The sequence below is a fragment of the Vulpes vulpes genome, chromosome X (assembly GCF_048418805.1).
Source record: "Vulpes vulpes isolate BD-2025 chromosome X, VulVul3, whole genome shotgun sequence".
NCBI classification, from domain to species: domain Eukaryota; kingdom Metazoa; phylum Chordata; class Mammalia; order Carnivora; family Canidae; genus Vulpes; species Vulpes vulpes.
This window is the reverse complement of record NC_132796.1, coordinates 28905482-28922023: the sequence shown is the minus strand read 5'-3', so window position 1 is coordinate 28922023 and position 16542 is coordinate 28905482.

Here is a 16542-nt window from a genome sequence, read left to right as displayed (position 1 = left end):
CTTCACTCAAGAGCTATGATTATTATCAAAGCTCAGTTAGATGCTCTTATTCTCTTTATTTTTCAACAAGAGATTTCAGTTGATAAGACCAAAGGAAAAATGGCTAAAGTAAACCTGAAAAACAAGGAACTAGGATGCCTGTCTGGCTCCGTTGATAGAACATGTTAACTCTTGATCTTGGGGTTGTAGGTTTGAGCTCCACTTTGGGTTTAGAGATTACTTAAAAATAAAATCTTTTAAAAAACAAGGAACAAATGGCAAATGGAGACACAAGTATACATGAGTATAATTTTGCTCTATAATATTTTAGGACAATAGATGTCATATATTTTTATTTTTATAGACCAATTAGTTTAGAACTCACTGTTGCCACACAGAAGTCCTGAAGGGCTTAAAGATTATGTAAAATAATAAAAGAATAGTTAAAAAATTGGAGGAAGTACTGTCTCTCATGTTCAAGCTACTGTGGTTCCCTACTCTAGATGATTTGTCTAAGCCTCCATTAGCTACCCAATTAATGGTAAGAAGGCCACTAATGGTAGGTAGTTCCACTGTGCCCTTGTCACACTTGACCATGGAAATCACTCTTTTGAATCCACCCATGTTTAGTATCCAAATTGAGGTCATCCACCCATTGTCATGTTAGACACCTGGCCACACCCTAGGTTGTTGTGTGTAAACTGGGCACAGACTCCTTTCTCCACAGTCCTCGTTCTGTGAGTATCATGGAAGCCTCATACAAGCTTCAGCCCCTCAACTTCTTAAACTCAAAACCATAGTGTCCTCCTCCACCTCAGGGCTGAAAGAGTTAATTTTCTCATAATAATTCTAAAACATAAACACTATTCACTGGCTGTCAGAAGGAGTGGGAGTAGGGAGCTTTAAGGAAAGTTCAAATTTCTAAAGATTTCCTTTCTCCTTTTCAGTGTGTAGGTAGAAAGCAGATTTGCTTTGTTTTCCCCTGGTGAATCCACAGCAACTGAGCTGAACCCAGACAGGAGTACTTGTCTCATTCTTCCTGCATATACCGTCACTTCTCATTGCTCATGGTAGTTACGTCCTATAAGTTCTCTACAAATGCTGAATTCGTGAATACTGAACCATGGCTTCCAGGCAAAATACAGTTTGTCTCCTGCAAGCCTCTGCTCACAGCATTTTCATCAGCTGATCAACAAATAACCTTGTTTTATGTGTGTTTCTATTAGATAAGATACCTTATCTAATGTCTATTCACAATCCATTAACATTGAACTCACAATAAACATCTCTATACCTCATACTTGAACAAATCTTATTTTATACATACTTATTTTATACATAAGATACATCACAGCTTTCTTGCACTTAGGAACACTAGACACCATTTTAGCATTATTCTTGGGAGCCATTTTAATCAGTATAACCAAACCCCCAAAAAGCACAAAATAAGGAAAGGTGACACTGAATAAGGCAGAGTGTGGCCTTGTTCAGTCACAGCCAGGAAGATGCACATTGGCTGATTCAAATTTTTCACTGCTTTACACATGTCCACAAATGACCATGAAATCTCTAAGTATTAATTTCATCGTTACACATAAATTTCAGTGAGTGGATAAATTTGCAAATATGAATCCATGGATAATGAAGATTGACTGTAAATATGCACATATCAGTAATTATTACATATAATAATATGCAACAAAGAATTATTATACATGTGTAAATTATCACAACTATGTGAATTGCTTTGACCTTATCACCAAACTAAGTGAGAATAATTAAGGCAAGTGCAATAACTGAATTATACAAATTAAAATAATATTTGGTAACTACACTTATTTGCTTTTGATCACCAAAGAGTGTTACTAAGACTCAAAAAAAGATGTACAGAGCTGAATAACATAGAGATATTAAAGAGGACTTGGGGTATGGATGGGTAATATAATTTTATAGGTCATAATAAAAAACTAACTTAAACTCAAAATGGATTGAAATATTATTTATTCAAGGGAATGATGACTGTGGGGAAGTCAAGGCACATGAGCACTGTAATCAGAATTAAAGCAGAGTGTGAGATTATTGCTATTATTGATATAAAAAATACTAGCTGAACTTTGGGTCACATGGAAGGTAGAAAAATTAACCTGAAGATCTACCAAATACAAATTCAAAATTAGTTAAGAATTTCATGTTATATTATGACACGAGCCAAAACTATTTATTCATTCATTTGTACATTTATTTATTGCAGGAATACAGAATGTCACAATTTCTTTTTTAAAAGATTTTATTTATTTATTCATGAGAGATAGATAGAGAGAGAGAGAGAGAGAGAGAGAGAGAGAGAGAGGGAGAGAAGCAGGCTCCATGCAGAAGCCCAAAGTGGGACTCAATCCCGGGACTCCAGGATCATGCTCTGGGCCTAAGGCAGGTGCTAAACCGCTGAGCCACCCAGGGATCCCAGAATATCACAATTTCTAAGAGCTGCTGATTATATTTAAGAATCAATTCTGTGGAAAGAAGTTTTTCAAATTTAATGTGAAAACACAAATAAAGGAGAAAATATTTTCTAGAATGCCTTTTTAATAGTTTGGGGTAGGTAATGAGTAACATAACTGTTTCATAATTTAACATCACTGTGCTTGCACTCTGTCAGAATTCAGAATTCTGTCCCATAGCAGAATGAGAAGGCAAATTCACAGTTAGACATATTCTATGGAATAGGACAGGTACTGGGTCAGGCAGCCCAGTGCAAATCTTGGTGATCAAAATTCAATCTTTTTGAAAAGGATGGGTACTTCATAAGATGAACAGTGGAATTTTTCCTGACAGATGCATGGAGTAGGGTGATAGTTATTCTTATATGTCCACCCTCAGAACTTTGGTAGACAGGCCACTGACTTTGCATGGTCTACTGGGACCCCAAAAAGTGTATGGCATGCTTTCTGTATGCTAAGGCAACCAAGATAATAGGTCATTTCAAAACCTGCACTTGGAGCAAGTCCTAAAGCAGACTGAGTTCTGAAGGTCATCTGAAACAGGTAATCAGGATCATTCCAAAGCAAAATTATCTGATTTTAAAACAAAGCAAAATCATCTCCTAATTGAGATTCAGCTGGATCAGAAAATTTGAGAATATCTGAACATACAAGTACCACATATATAATTTCTCTGACAAGAATAGAAGGAAGAGTTTTGAGGGAAAAGTTTCCAATAGATGATTCCTATGCCAGCCATTGGTCCTGAGTATGGTGCAGGAGAGTGAGCAGTGATATGCAGGCTTTGGGTATGTGTAGGACATTTGGATATCAGATCTCTGCACTTCAGAGAGAAACTGAATTGTATTTGACTCATTCCACTTTTCTCCAAAATTTTCTACATCCACTGATCTGCATAATGAAAATAGATCATTATAATGTTGAATATTAGGCAATCTAAAATCTTGGTAACTTAATATTTCCAAAATTAATTTTCTAGGCTTCTAATCCTTTATCTCAGCAAAAGTGGAAAAATAGTGCATATGTAAAGTCATAGCATAGTGTGTTCCTATGGAATATATAGACCTAAGCATCCTTGTACCATTTGAAGTGAATATTAGTGATATTTTCTTAGAAAGTAGTACTCTGTTCAGGGAGGTGAGAGAAATATGACACTTCTACAAATTTTGCCATGGTAATAAATTAAGCACTTCTATACAAAACCAAATGTTCTAACACTGTATTAGAGTGATTGTGACCTCTTGACAAATAGCCAACTCCATCCTGAGAACATCTTATTTTATTTTATTTATTTTTTAAAGATTTATTTATTCATTCATTCATTCATTCATTCATTTATTGAGAGAGAGAGGGATTCCTGGGTGGTGCAGCGGTTTGGCGCCTGCCTTTGGCCCAGGGCGCGATCCTGGAGACCCAGGATCGAATCCCACTTCGGGCTCCCGGTGCATGGAGCCTGCTTCTCCCTCTGCCTGTGTCTCTCTCTCTCTCTCTCTCTCTGTGACAATCATAAATAAATAAAAATTTAAGAGAGAGAGAGACACAGACAGAGGGAGAAGCAGGCTCCATGCAGGGAGCCCGATATGGGACTCGATTCCGGGACTCCAGGATCACACCCCGGGCTGCAGGCGGCGCTAAACCGCTGCACCACCGGGGCTGCCCGAACATCTTATTTTAAAAGTTAAACATATATTCTTCAAATTTTGGTTTTTCTATGATGTCAAAGTATCCTCATATAAAATTTTCATGCCAGTGCTGTACCTTTTACATGCTTGAGATAGCCGTCCTTCAGCAGGCACTAAAGTATTCCATTTGTAATTTGTAAATCCCCTTATGGACTGTGAAGATGAAAGTACTTGCTAATGCTATAAATGTGAGACTGGGATTCCAAAGAGGGGGAATATATGTGAAGCTATTTAATCTCAAACTATTCTATTAATTTATTTTTTCCTTGTAAGATTAGTCATAACACTGAAAATGGAGACCGTGTGAGAGTGGATTCCAATATCATTTCAAAAATGTTATTTTTTGTGTTAAATATATACTAATCAAATTTAATTAATTTAAATCTCCTAATAGAATGTCAACTTAAAAAATTAGAACTTCTGTCAATATCTTTTAGAATTGGAGAAGGGTTTATAGTGCATTTGTGCAGTTTTGTTTAAAACAAGAAAAATAGAAAGACATTTAGATTTATAGAAAATGTAAGTTAAAGTATTTATTATATTAGCTTAAATTCAGCATTTTGGAAATAGCATTTGACTCAATATATTTTAAGAGATTTCAAATCTTTGAAAATATTCCATAAGATTTAGAGAGCAAAAGCCAGTTTTTGATTGAAAACAATGAACATGACAAAAAATGACCTATAAAAATATAGTTTTGACCTTGGGTTTGGTGATGAGTTGTTAGATACACCACCAAAAGCTAGATCCATGAAAGGAAAAGATTTAAAAGTTGGACTTCATTAAAATTGAAAACTTCTATTCTGCAAAAGATACCATTAAGAGAATGAAAAGGCAGCTCCAAACTATGAGAAAATGTTTGCAAATCACATAACTCACAAAGTACTTTTATCCAAAATATGCAATGAATGAACACTTAAAGCTAAACAAGAAAATAAATTACCCAATTAAAAAATGGGCAAAGGATCTGAACAGACACCTCATAGGAAAAGATACACAGATGGAACATAAACATATGAAAAGAGGTTCACATCATATGTCCTTAAGGACTGGCTAATTAAAACAGCAACAAGCTACCTCAACACACTTATTAGAATGGCTAAAGTAAAATACACTGACAGTACCAAAGCTGGCATAGATGTAGAGCAACAGAAACTCATTCGTTGCTGGTGGGAATGAAAAATATTATAGCTGCTTTGGAAGGAAGTTTGAAAATTTCTTATGAAACCGAATATATTCTTACAAAACTGAATATACTCTTAGAATATGATGCGGCAATCATACTCCTTGGTCTTTACTCAAATGAGTTGAAAATTTGTGTCCACACAAAAACCTTCACACAAGTGTTTCTAGCAGTTTTATTTATCTTTGCCAATCAATGAAAGCAACAAAGATCTCCTCCAATTGGTGAATGGACTAAAAAAAAACCCTGTAATACATCTATTAAATGGTATATTATTTAGCGATAAAAAGAAATGAGCTATCAAGCCATGAAAAGAATAAAAGGAAGCATTAAATGCATATTGCTAAGTGAAAAAAGCCACTCTGAAAAGGCTTGTGTGACTCCAACTATCTGACAGGCTGGAAAAGACAAAACTCTGAAGACAAGTAAAAATATCTCTGGTTGTCAGAGGATAAGAGAAGGAGGAAGGGAATTATGATACTTCCAGTTTTGTTCTTTTTTTTCAAGATTGCATTATCTAATCAAGATCTTTTGTGGCTTTGTATACATTTTTGGTTTATTTGTTCTAGTTCTGTGAACAGTGCTATTGGTATTTTCATAGGGATTACATTAAATGTGTATATTGCTTTGGGTAGTATAGATATTTTAATAATATTTGTTCTTCCAATCCATGAGCATAGAATGTCTTTCCATTTCTTTGTGTCATCTTTAATTTCTTTCATAAGTGTTTTATAGTTTTCACAGAATAGGTCTTACACCTCTTTGGTTAAATTTATTCCTAGATTTTTTTTTTTTTTTGCAATTGCAAATGGGATTTTACCTTAATTTCTTTTTCTGCTGCTTCATTATTAGTGTATAGAAATGCAAAGGATGCTAAAATCTAACAATAGCACTAGTAGGAATTTACTCAAAGGATCCAAAAAGACTGATTCAAAGGGATACATGCACCCCAATGTTTATAGCAGCATTATCAGCAGTAGCCAAATTATTGACAGAGCCCAAATGTCCGTTGACTGATGAATGGATAAAGAAGATGTGATGTATATACAATGGACCATGACTCAGACATAAAAAAGAATGAAATATTGCCATTTGTAATAATGTGGATGGAGCTAGTGTATTATGCTAAGTGAAATAAGTCAATCAGAGAAAGACAAATACCATATGATTTCACTCATATTTGGAACTTAAGAAACAATACAAATGAACATAGGGGGGTGGAAAAAGAGAGGCAAACCAAGAATCAGACTCCTGACTATAGATAGCAAACTGATGGTTACTGGAGGGGAGGTAGAAGAGGGAATTGGCTAAATGGGTGATGCATATTAAGGAGGCACTTGTGATGAGCACCAGATGTTGTATGTAAGTGATGAGTCTCTAATTCTACACCTGAAACTAATGTTAACTAGCTGGAAATTAAATAAAAACTTGGAAAAAGAAAAAAATAGGGGGAAATGTTGTGGATTTCTGTACAGTGATTTTGTATCCTGTAACTTTACTGAGTTCATTTATCAGTTGTGGTAGATTTTTTGATGGAGTCTTTAGGGTTTTATACATATAATATCATGTCATCTGATAATAGTGAAACTTTTATATCTTCCTTACCTATCGGGATGCTTTTAATCATTTTTTGTTGTCTGATTGCTGTGGGTAGGACTTCCAGTACAATATTGAGTAAAACTAACAACAGTGGACATCCTTGGTCTTGTTCCTGACCTTAGGTGAAAAGCTCTCAGTTTTTCCCCATTGAATATGATGTAGGCTGTGGGTTTTTCTTTTGAGGCCTTTATTATGTTGAGGTATGCTCCCTGTAAACCTACTTCGTTGAGGGTTTTTATCAAGAATGAATGTTGTCCTTTGTCAGTAGATGCAGAAAAAGCATCTACTGAAAGGATCATATGGTTCTTATCCTTTCACATATTGATGTGATGTATCATATTGATAGATTTGTAAATATTGTAACCCCCTTGCATCCCTGGAATAAATCCCACTTGATTGTGAGTGATTTTTTTAAAATAAATTGTTGGATTTGGTTTGCTAATATTTTGTTGAGGATTTTTGCATTATGTTCATCAGAGATACTGGCCTATAGTTCTCTTTTTTTGTGATGTCTTTTTCTAGTTTTGGGATCTGGGTAATGCTGGTCTCGTAGAATGAATTTGGAAGATTTCCTTCCTCTTTTATTTTTTGGAATAGTTTGAGAATAGGTATTAGCTCTTCCACTGCTATGATATTAGCTATAGTATTTTTGTAGATGTTCCTTGTCAAGTTGAGGAATGCACCCTATACTTATATATATTTTTAAAAATTATGAATACTATTTCATCAGATACTTTTTCTGCATTAATTGATATTATTATGCAATTTTTCCTATTTATTTTTTTAAATATTCTATTTATTTATTCATGAGAGACACAGAGAGAGAGGCAGAAACACAGGCAAAGGGAGAAGCAGGCTCCCTGCGGGAAGCCCAGTGCGCAACTCAATCCCCGGACCCTGGAATCATGACCTGAGCCGAAAGCAGACGCTCAACCACTGAGTCACCCAGGCATCCCCAATTTTTCCAGTGTAGCCTATTATGGAAGATTACGTTAATTGATTTTCAAATGTTGAACCCAATCTTGCATCTCTGAAATAAAACTATGTGAGTCATGTTGTATCGTTTGTTTTTACATTTCTGATTTGTATTAAATAACATTTTTAGGGTTTCTTTTTGTATTGATATTTGTGAAGGATATATTGTTACATAGATTTCTTTTTTTATATATACTGTCTATCTGTTCTTGGCATCAGGTTTAAACTAGCTTCATTAAATGTGTTGGGGATTACTCTTTCCTCTTGTATTTTGTAGAAGTTATTATGTAGAATTTATGATTATCCTTTAAAATTTTTTAAATCAAGACATAATTGACATATAATGTGTACGTTTATAATGCATAATGTGTTGGTTTGATTCATTTATATATTGCAATATGGTTACCATAATAGTGTTTGCACCACTTCTATCATGTCACATAATTATCATTTCTTTTTGTGGTGAGAATTTAAGATCTAGTGTCTTAGCAAACTTTGAAATTTATAATACAGTATTATTAACAATAACCACTATACTGTGCATTAGATCTCCAGAATTTATTCACCTACTGGTTGCAAGTTTGTACCTTTACACAATATCTCGCTAATTATCTTCCTTCTTTTCATAACTGTCATTCACTATTTTTATGAGTTTGGCTTTTAGATTCCACATATAAGTGATAACATGCAGGATTTCTCTTTCTGAGTTATCTCACTTAGTACAATGTCTTCAATGATGATGATTCTTTTTTAGATGTTTGTAGAATTCTCCAGTAAAACCATCTTGGTTTTACTGTGATTAACTTGATTATATTCCCAGCACCTGACAATACTTGGTTGTTAAGTGAATGAAGGTAAATGAAGTAAAATCAGACAATAAGATATATTTTATTCATACCCCTCATATTCATTATAGCTTTGATCAAAGAGAAGGATCTTAAGATAAATTAATGGATTTCATGAGAAACACACACTAATCCAAACAACAACAACAGTAAAACCATCTTGGCTTGAAGATCTCATTTTTATTTATGATTTTCAGTTAATAATCCAATTTTCTTAAGAGTTATGCATTTACTCCACTTACCCATTTCATATTGAGTGTGTTGTGGTAATGCGTACCTTTTGAAGAATTGACCCATTCATTTATGTTGTTAAATTTATGTCTGTAGATTTGTTTATATCTTACTATCTTCTTGATGTCTTCAGGGTATATAGAGATATCCCCATTTCATTCCTGACATTGGCAATATGTCTCTCTTTGTTTCATTGTCAATCTAGCTAAAGTTATATAAACTTATTGTTCTGTTCAAAAAATCAGATTTTTATTTCATTTCATCAATTTCTATTAATATCTTTTTTATTTCTTTTCTTCTGCTTGGTTTGAATTTAACATTTCCTTAGCTGGGAGTTTAGATTATTGATTTGAAATTCTCTATTCTCCAATGTAAAACATTTAGTTTTATAAATTTCCTTCGCAGCACAACATTAACTATGTCCAACAAATTTTGGTATGTCATGTTTTACTTTTCATTCAGTTCAGTGTATTTTTTATTTTCCTTAAGACTTTCTTTAGATTGTTTTGAAGTGTGCTGTTTATTATCCAGGTATTTCAATTTTTTCTTTTCTATTATTGATATCTTCATTGTGGCCAGAAAACAAACTGCATTATTTCAATTAATGAATTCTGTTAAAGTTTGTGAAATGTTCCAAAATATCTTCTATCTCAGTATGTGTATTGTAGATGCTTGAAAAGAATGTGTATTTTGTTGTTGTAGGATAGAATATTCTATAAATGACAATGATTTATTTTTAGTTGATGGAGTTGTGTTATTCTATATCATTGCTAATTTCATGTCCAGTTAACCTATCTGTTGTTGACATAGGGTTGTTGAAATTGCTAAATATAATTTTGGGTTTGTCAGTTTGTGCTTTTTGTTTTGTTGTTTTCTTGACTCATATATTTTGCAGTTTTGTTGTTTGATGCATATACATCCGGAATTGCTATCTTAGTGGATTGACCTTTACATCATTATGTAAATTTACTTTGCCAATTTCTGTCTTCTAAAGGCATATTAGACTACTTATATTTAATATAATTGCTGATATATAGGGCTTAAACTCTCATTTTAGTTTTTGTTTTGTTTTCTCTCTCCTGCCTTCCTGAATTTTTATTTAGAATTCTAATTTGAATCATACATGATTTTTAAAGATTTTATTTATTTATTATTTTAGAGACAGTGCATGCACACAAGCAGGATGAGAAGCAGAGAGAGGGGGTGAGTGAGAAAATTTCAAGCAGACTCCATGCTGAGACAGAGCCTGGTTTGGGGCTCAATCTCATAATCCTATGATCATGACCTGAGTCAAAAGCAAGATTCAGACACTTAACTTATTGAGCCATTCATCCATGTTTTTTTTTTAATGTGCATACATTTGTAGAGCCTCCATGTGTGTATGATTTCTATAAGTAGTATATTATTTATATATTATTCATCAGTCTCCTGGTGTTGACGTTTTGATAGTTTGATAGTTTGAGTGAAGTGTAGAAATCAAAATTATTCCTGGGTAGTCTCCTGCTTCTGAAAAGATGCAGTAGATAAACTATTCCCTTTTCTTCCCATTAAGTACAACTCAAATCCCCAGACATTATAAATAAAACAACATAAGAAAACACTGATAGTTGAAGAGAATAAGGCAGGCTGGCTGGGACCTTAGGCTCTGCTGTGGGTTGGATTGTGTCTTCCCCAAATACCTATTATGAAGCTTTAACCCCCATGTGACTTAATCTAGTGATCGGGGCTTTATAGAGGTTAAGATTAAATGAGGTTATAAAGATGGAATCCTAATACAATCCTAATATGATTGTAGCCTTATGAAAAAGGAAGATTTCTATCAATCTCTCTGTACCATGTGAAGACATAGCAGGATGGTGGCTACATGCAAGCCAGGAAGAGATCTCTCATAAAAATTTGACCATGCTGAAACCTTAATCTCAAACTCCCAGCATTCAGAACTGCAAGAAAATAAATTTCTGTTGCTTAAGCCACCCAGTCTATAGTATATTTTTTATGGCAGCCTAAATCAACTAATCCAGGGCCTGAGTAACAATATGGTGAAAGAAATCTTGGAACATCAGGAAGGAAGAACAAAAAGAGCAAAAATATAATTGAATACAATAAAATAGACTTTCCTTTTCCTGTTGAGTTTTCTAAATTATGCTTGTGGGTGAAGCAAAAATTATAACAGAGTCTAATGTGGTTCTCATTATATGTAGAGGAAATATTTGACAATCATATCATAAATGAAAGAGTAAAATGATGTATTATAGTCTTCATTTTTAAAATAACAGCTTTATTAAGATATGACTCACATGCATATGCTAGAGAAATATAATTAAAAATAAAATCTGCCAACAAAAAAGGCTTCTCCACAAAAGTGGAAGAGAGAGAAAACTGTTTTATTATTGGATAAGCATTAAGCTAGAATGTGATGCACATCATAAGCAATCTACTAAAGAGATTGTAAAGACAGAAAGAAATTTTATCCTATTATCTGGCCAACCAGATACATCCAGTTGCATACATTTTCTCAAAATAAATGATAATTATTCACCCAAGTAAAAGAACATGACATCATCATTTGTCACACACGATTTATCCTGAGTTCATCTTATAATTGGGGTAGCCACCTGTGTTTGTTAATTTTTTTAAATGAAAATAAATTACTCATATCTCTATGATAGGAAGTACATTTGTAACTTGGAGCCTGGCACCAACTAAAATTAGATTCTTATCCTCCCACAGAAAATATAAGATATGGGTGCTATCTTTTGTAATTATTACATTTCAAAGAGATGGCTGCCAGGTTTTGAGAAAAAAACGTGGCAGAGAGAAGATTCACAATTATGTTTTTTTTTTCTTTTATATAATTCTTCTAAGAGAGAGTGTAGAGTCTCCTTTTCTTCTTGTACAAAGAGAAATTAAAATTTATTTTCCTTATTTTTAATTTGCACTTGTCATGTACATCTAATTCTCAATTACAGTGTACAATTTGATAGCTTTTAGTATATTCACATAGATGAACAGTCACCACAATCCATTTAGATCATTCCATCCTCTAAAAGAAACCAGTTTCTCATTAGCAGTCACTCTCCATTTCTATGACTCTACCCTTCCCAGACCTAGGTAATCACTAACCTACTTTGTCTCTATAGATTTACATATTATAGACATCTTATATAAAAAATAATACATTGTGTGATATTTTATGACTTGTTTCTTTCATTTAGTGTGTATTTTTTAGGTTCATTCTTGTAACATATGTCAGTACTTCATTCCTTTTATTGCTGAATAATATTTTGTGGTAGAGATATACACCATTTTGTATATCCATTATCAGTTGGCAATTTGGGTTATTTCCACATTTTGACTATATATATAATGCTACTATGAATATTCATATACAATTTTTGTGACAATATTTTTTCATTTCTCTTGGATATATACCTAGGAGTATATTTCTGGCTGATATGATGACTCTATATTTATCTTTCTAAGGAACTGCCAAACTGTTTCCCAAAGTGGCTGCACCATTTTATATTCCCATCTGGAATACATAAAAGTTCCAATTTCCCCACACCCTTTTAAACACTTATTATTATCTACCTTTTTTTTTTATTTTTTGGCCATCCTAGTGTATGAGAAGTTCTATTTCATTGTGACTTTGACTTGAATTTCTCTGGTGACTAATGTTATGCATCTTTTCATATAGTTATTGGCCATTTGTATATCTTCTTTGGAATACTGACCAAACACTGCCCACAATGGGCAAAGAGAGCCACTGCAGATGACTGCACTGAAGGAAAAGTGGCCAGACAAAATAGTAAGGCACATGCAGCACACATACAAGATACCCCTGAAGCACCAGGTTCTGGTGAATAGGGGATACTGTAATTCAGGGCACTATAGGACCTCTTTATCATAAAGCCATACATTCAGGAGCAGGCTACACAGCTGACTTTCCTAACACAGAAAAGCAGAAACAGAGATTTAGACAAAATGAAGAGACAGAGGAATATGTTCCAAAAGAAAGAATCAGACGAAGGTACAGCAAGATACATAAGCAAAACAGATATAAGTAATATGCCTAGTAGAGTATTTAAAATAATGAACATGAGGATACTCACTGGATTTCAGAAATGAGTGAAGGACATCAACCAGACCCTTGCCAAGAAATAAAAATAATAATAATTAGAGGTGAAGAACATATTAAATGCAAATAAAAATACACTGGATGGAAAAAATAATAGGCTAGAGGAAGAAGGATGAATTAGCAAAATGGGAGAAGAGTAATGGTAAGTAATAAAGCTGAGCCAGTGGAAGAAAGAAATGTGCAAAATGAAGATAGACTTAAAGAAATTAGTGACCCCATCAATTTTAATAACATTTGCATTATAGGAATCTTGGAAGGAGAAGAGAGAGAAAAGAGGGCAGAAAACTTATTTGAAGAAATAATAGCTAAAAACTTCCCTAATCTAGGGAAGGAAACACAAACCCAGATCTAAGAGGCACAGATAACCTCAAACAACATCAACCTGAGGAGGTCCACACCAACACATATAGTAATTAAAATGGCAAAATTAGTGATAAAGAGAAAATTTTATGAGCAGCAAGAGGATAAAAAGACAGTTATATACAAGGGAAATACCATAAGGCTATCTGCTGATTTTTCAGCAGAAACTTCGAAGTCCAGAAGAAAGTAGCATGATATATCCAAAGTGGTGAAAGAAAAAAAACCTGCAGCCATGAATACTCTATCCAGCCAGACTATCATTCAGAATAGGAGAGATAGTTTCCCACACAAACAAAAGCTAAAGGAGTTCATGACCACTAAACCAGCCTTACAAGAAATGTTAAAGAGGACTCTTTGAAGGGAAAGGAAAGACCATAAGTAAGACAAGAAAAGTAGGAAGCATAAAAGCAATACAAATTATGTCTATGAAAATAGTCAAGGGATTCACAAAATAAAAGGATGTAAAGAATGACAACATATATCTAAAACATGGGTAGGAGAAGAGTAAAGAATGGGTCCAAACTTAAATTATATCAAATTAATAAGACTGTTATTTGAAGAAGATGTTATATACAAACGTAATGGTAACCACGATTCAAAAAGCAGTAATAGGTATGCAAAAAAATAAAGAGAAAGAATCCAAGTATATCACTAAATAAAGCCAGCAAACCATGAAAGCAGAGAGCAAGAGAAGAAGGAATCACTGAAGAACTACAAAAACATAAAACAAGTACAAAACAGCAATAAGTACATAGCTTTCAATACTTACTTTGAATGCAAAGGGACTAAACACTCCAAACAAAAGACAGGGTGCAGATTGCATATGCAATGCAGATTGACGGTGAGGGGATAGAGAAACATTTACTATGCATATGGATGTGAAAAGAAAGCCAAGATAGTAATACTTGCATTGGACTAAATAGACTTTAGAATAGAGACAGTACTGGGAGAAAAAGAAAGATAGTATATAATAAAAAAGGGGACAATCTAACAGGAAGATACGCCAATTGTAAATATTCATGCACCTCAACATGGGAGCACCCAAATACATAAGCTAGGAAGTAATAAACATAGGAAACAGTGGCCTTGAATGACACAGTGGCACAGGTGGATGTATCAAATTTGTTCAGATTGTTCCATCCTAAAATAGCAGATATACATTCTTATTAAGTGCACCCAGAATATTCTCCAGAATATATCAATGACAGGCTACAAAACAAGTCTCAACAAATTCAAAGAGATCAAAGTCATACTATGCATCTTTCTGACCACAATGCTATGAAGTTAGAAATTGGCCACAAGAAAAAACCTGGACAGAGCACAAGTACATATAGACTAAATAACATGCTACCAAACAATGAATGGGTCAACCAAGAAATCAAACAAAAAAATAAAAAATTTCATGGAGATAAAAGAAAATGAAAACACAATGCTCCAAAGTCTTTGGATGGAGCAAAAGCAGTTTTAAGACAGAAGCATATAGCAATATAGACCTACCTCAAGAAGAAAGAAACATCTCATATAGACATCCTAACCTTATGCCCAAGGACGCTAGAAAGAGAACAACAAACTAAGCCTAAAACCAGCAAGAGATGAATAATAAAGTTTAGAGCATAAATCAATGATTTCTAGAAACTAAAACAACAACAATAAAACAGATCAATGAAACCAGGAGCTGGTTTTTTTGAAAAGATCAGAAAAAATAATAAACCTCTAGAAAGACTTATCAATAAAAGAGAGGACTCAACAAAATCAGAAATTAAAGAGGAGACATAACAACCAACACCATAGAAATAGAAAAGATGGTAAAGGAATATTATGAAAATATTATAAGGGATGATATGAAAAAATATATGCCAATAAATTGGACAACCTAGGGATAAATTCATTAATCAGTAATCAAAAAGCCCCTAACAAACAAAATTCCAATACCAGAGGCTTCATAGATGAGTTCTAAAAACATTTGAAGAGTTAATACCTATTCTACTCAACTTATTCCAAAAAACAGAAGAGGAAGGAAAGCTTCCAAATTCATTCTATGCTATCAGCATTGTCCTGATCTCAAACCCAGATAAAGACACCACAAAAAAAAAAAAAAAAAAAAAAGAACTAAAGACCAATATCTCTGAGGACTATATATGCAAAAATCCTCAGTCTTGAAAAAGAAAAGCAAACCTAGAGACCCCACAATTCCGGACCTCAAGGTATTTTACAAAGCTGTAGTAATCAAAACACTATGGTACTTGCACAAAAATATATACATAGATCAGTAGAACGGAAAAGAAAATCCAGAAATACACAACTATATGGTCAATTAATCTTTGACAAGGCACAAAGAATATGGCAATGGGAAAAAGACAATCTCTTCAACAAATGGTGTTTGGAAAACTGAACAGCAACATGCAAAAGAATGAAACTGGGCCACTTTCCTACCCCATACTCAAAAATAAATTGAAAATGGAAAAGTCTTAAATGTGAGACCCGAAACCATCAAAATCCTGGAGAAGAACACAGGCAGTAACCTCTTTGACATTAGCCATAGTAACTTCTTTCCAGGTATGTCTCCTGAGACAAGGGAAAAAAGCAAACATGAACTATTGGGACTCCATCGAGATAAAAAGTTCCTGCACAGCAAAGGAAACAATCAACAAAACTAAAAAGCAACTAATGGAATGGGAGAAGCTATTTGCAAATAATAAAAGGTCAGCATCCAGAAAATATAATTATAGAACTCAACACCCCCCCCCAATGCAATTTAAAAAATGGACAGAAGCCATAAGTAGACATTTCTCCAAAGAAGATATACAAATGGCCAGCAGACACATGAAAACATGTGCATCATCACTGACCATCAGGGAAATACAAATCAAAACTGCAATGGGATATAACTCCATACCAGTTAGAATGGCTAAAATCAACAACACGAGAAACAACGTATGTTGGTGAGGATGTGGAGAATAAGAAACACTCATGCACTGTTGGTGGGAATGCAAACTTGTGTAGCCACTGTGGAAGACGGTTTGAAGATTCTCCAAAAAGTTAAAAACAGAGG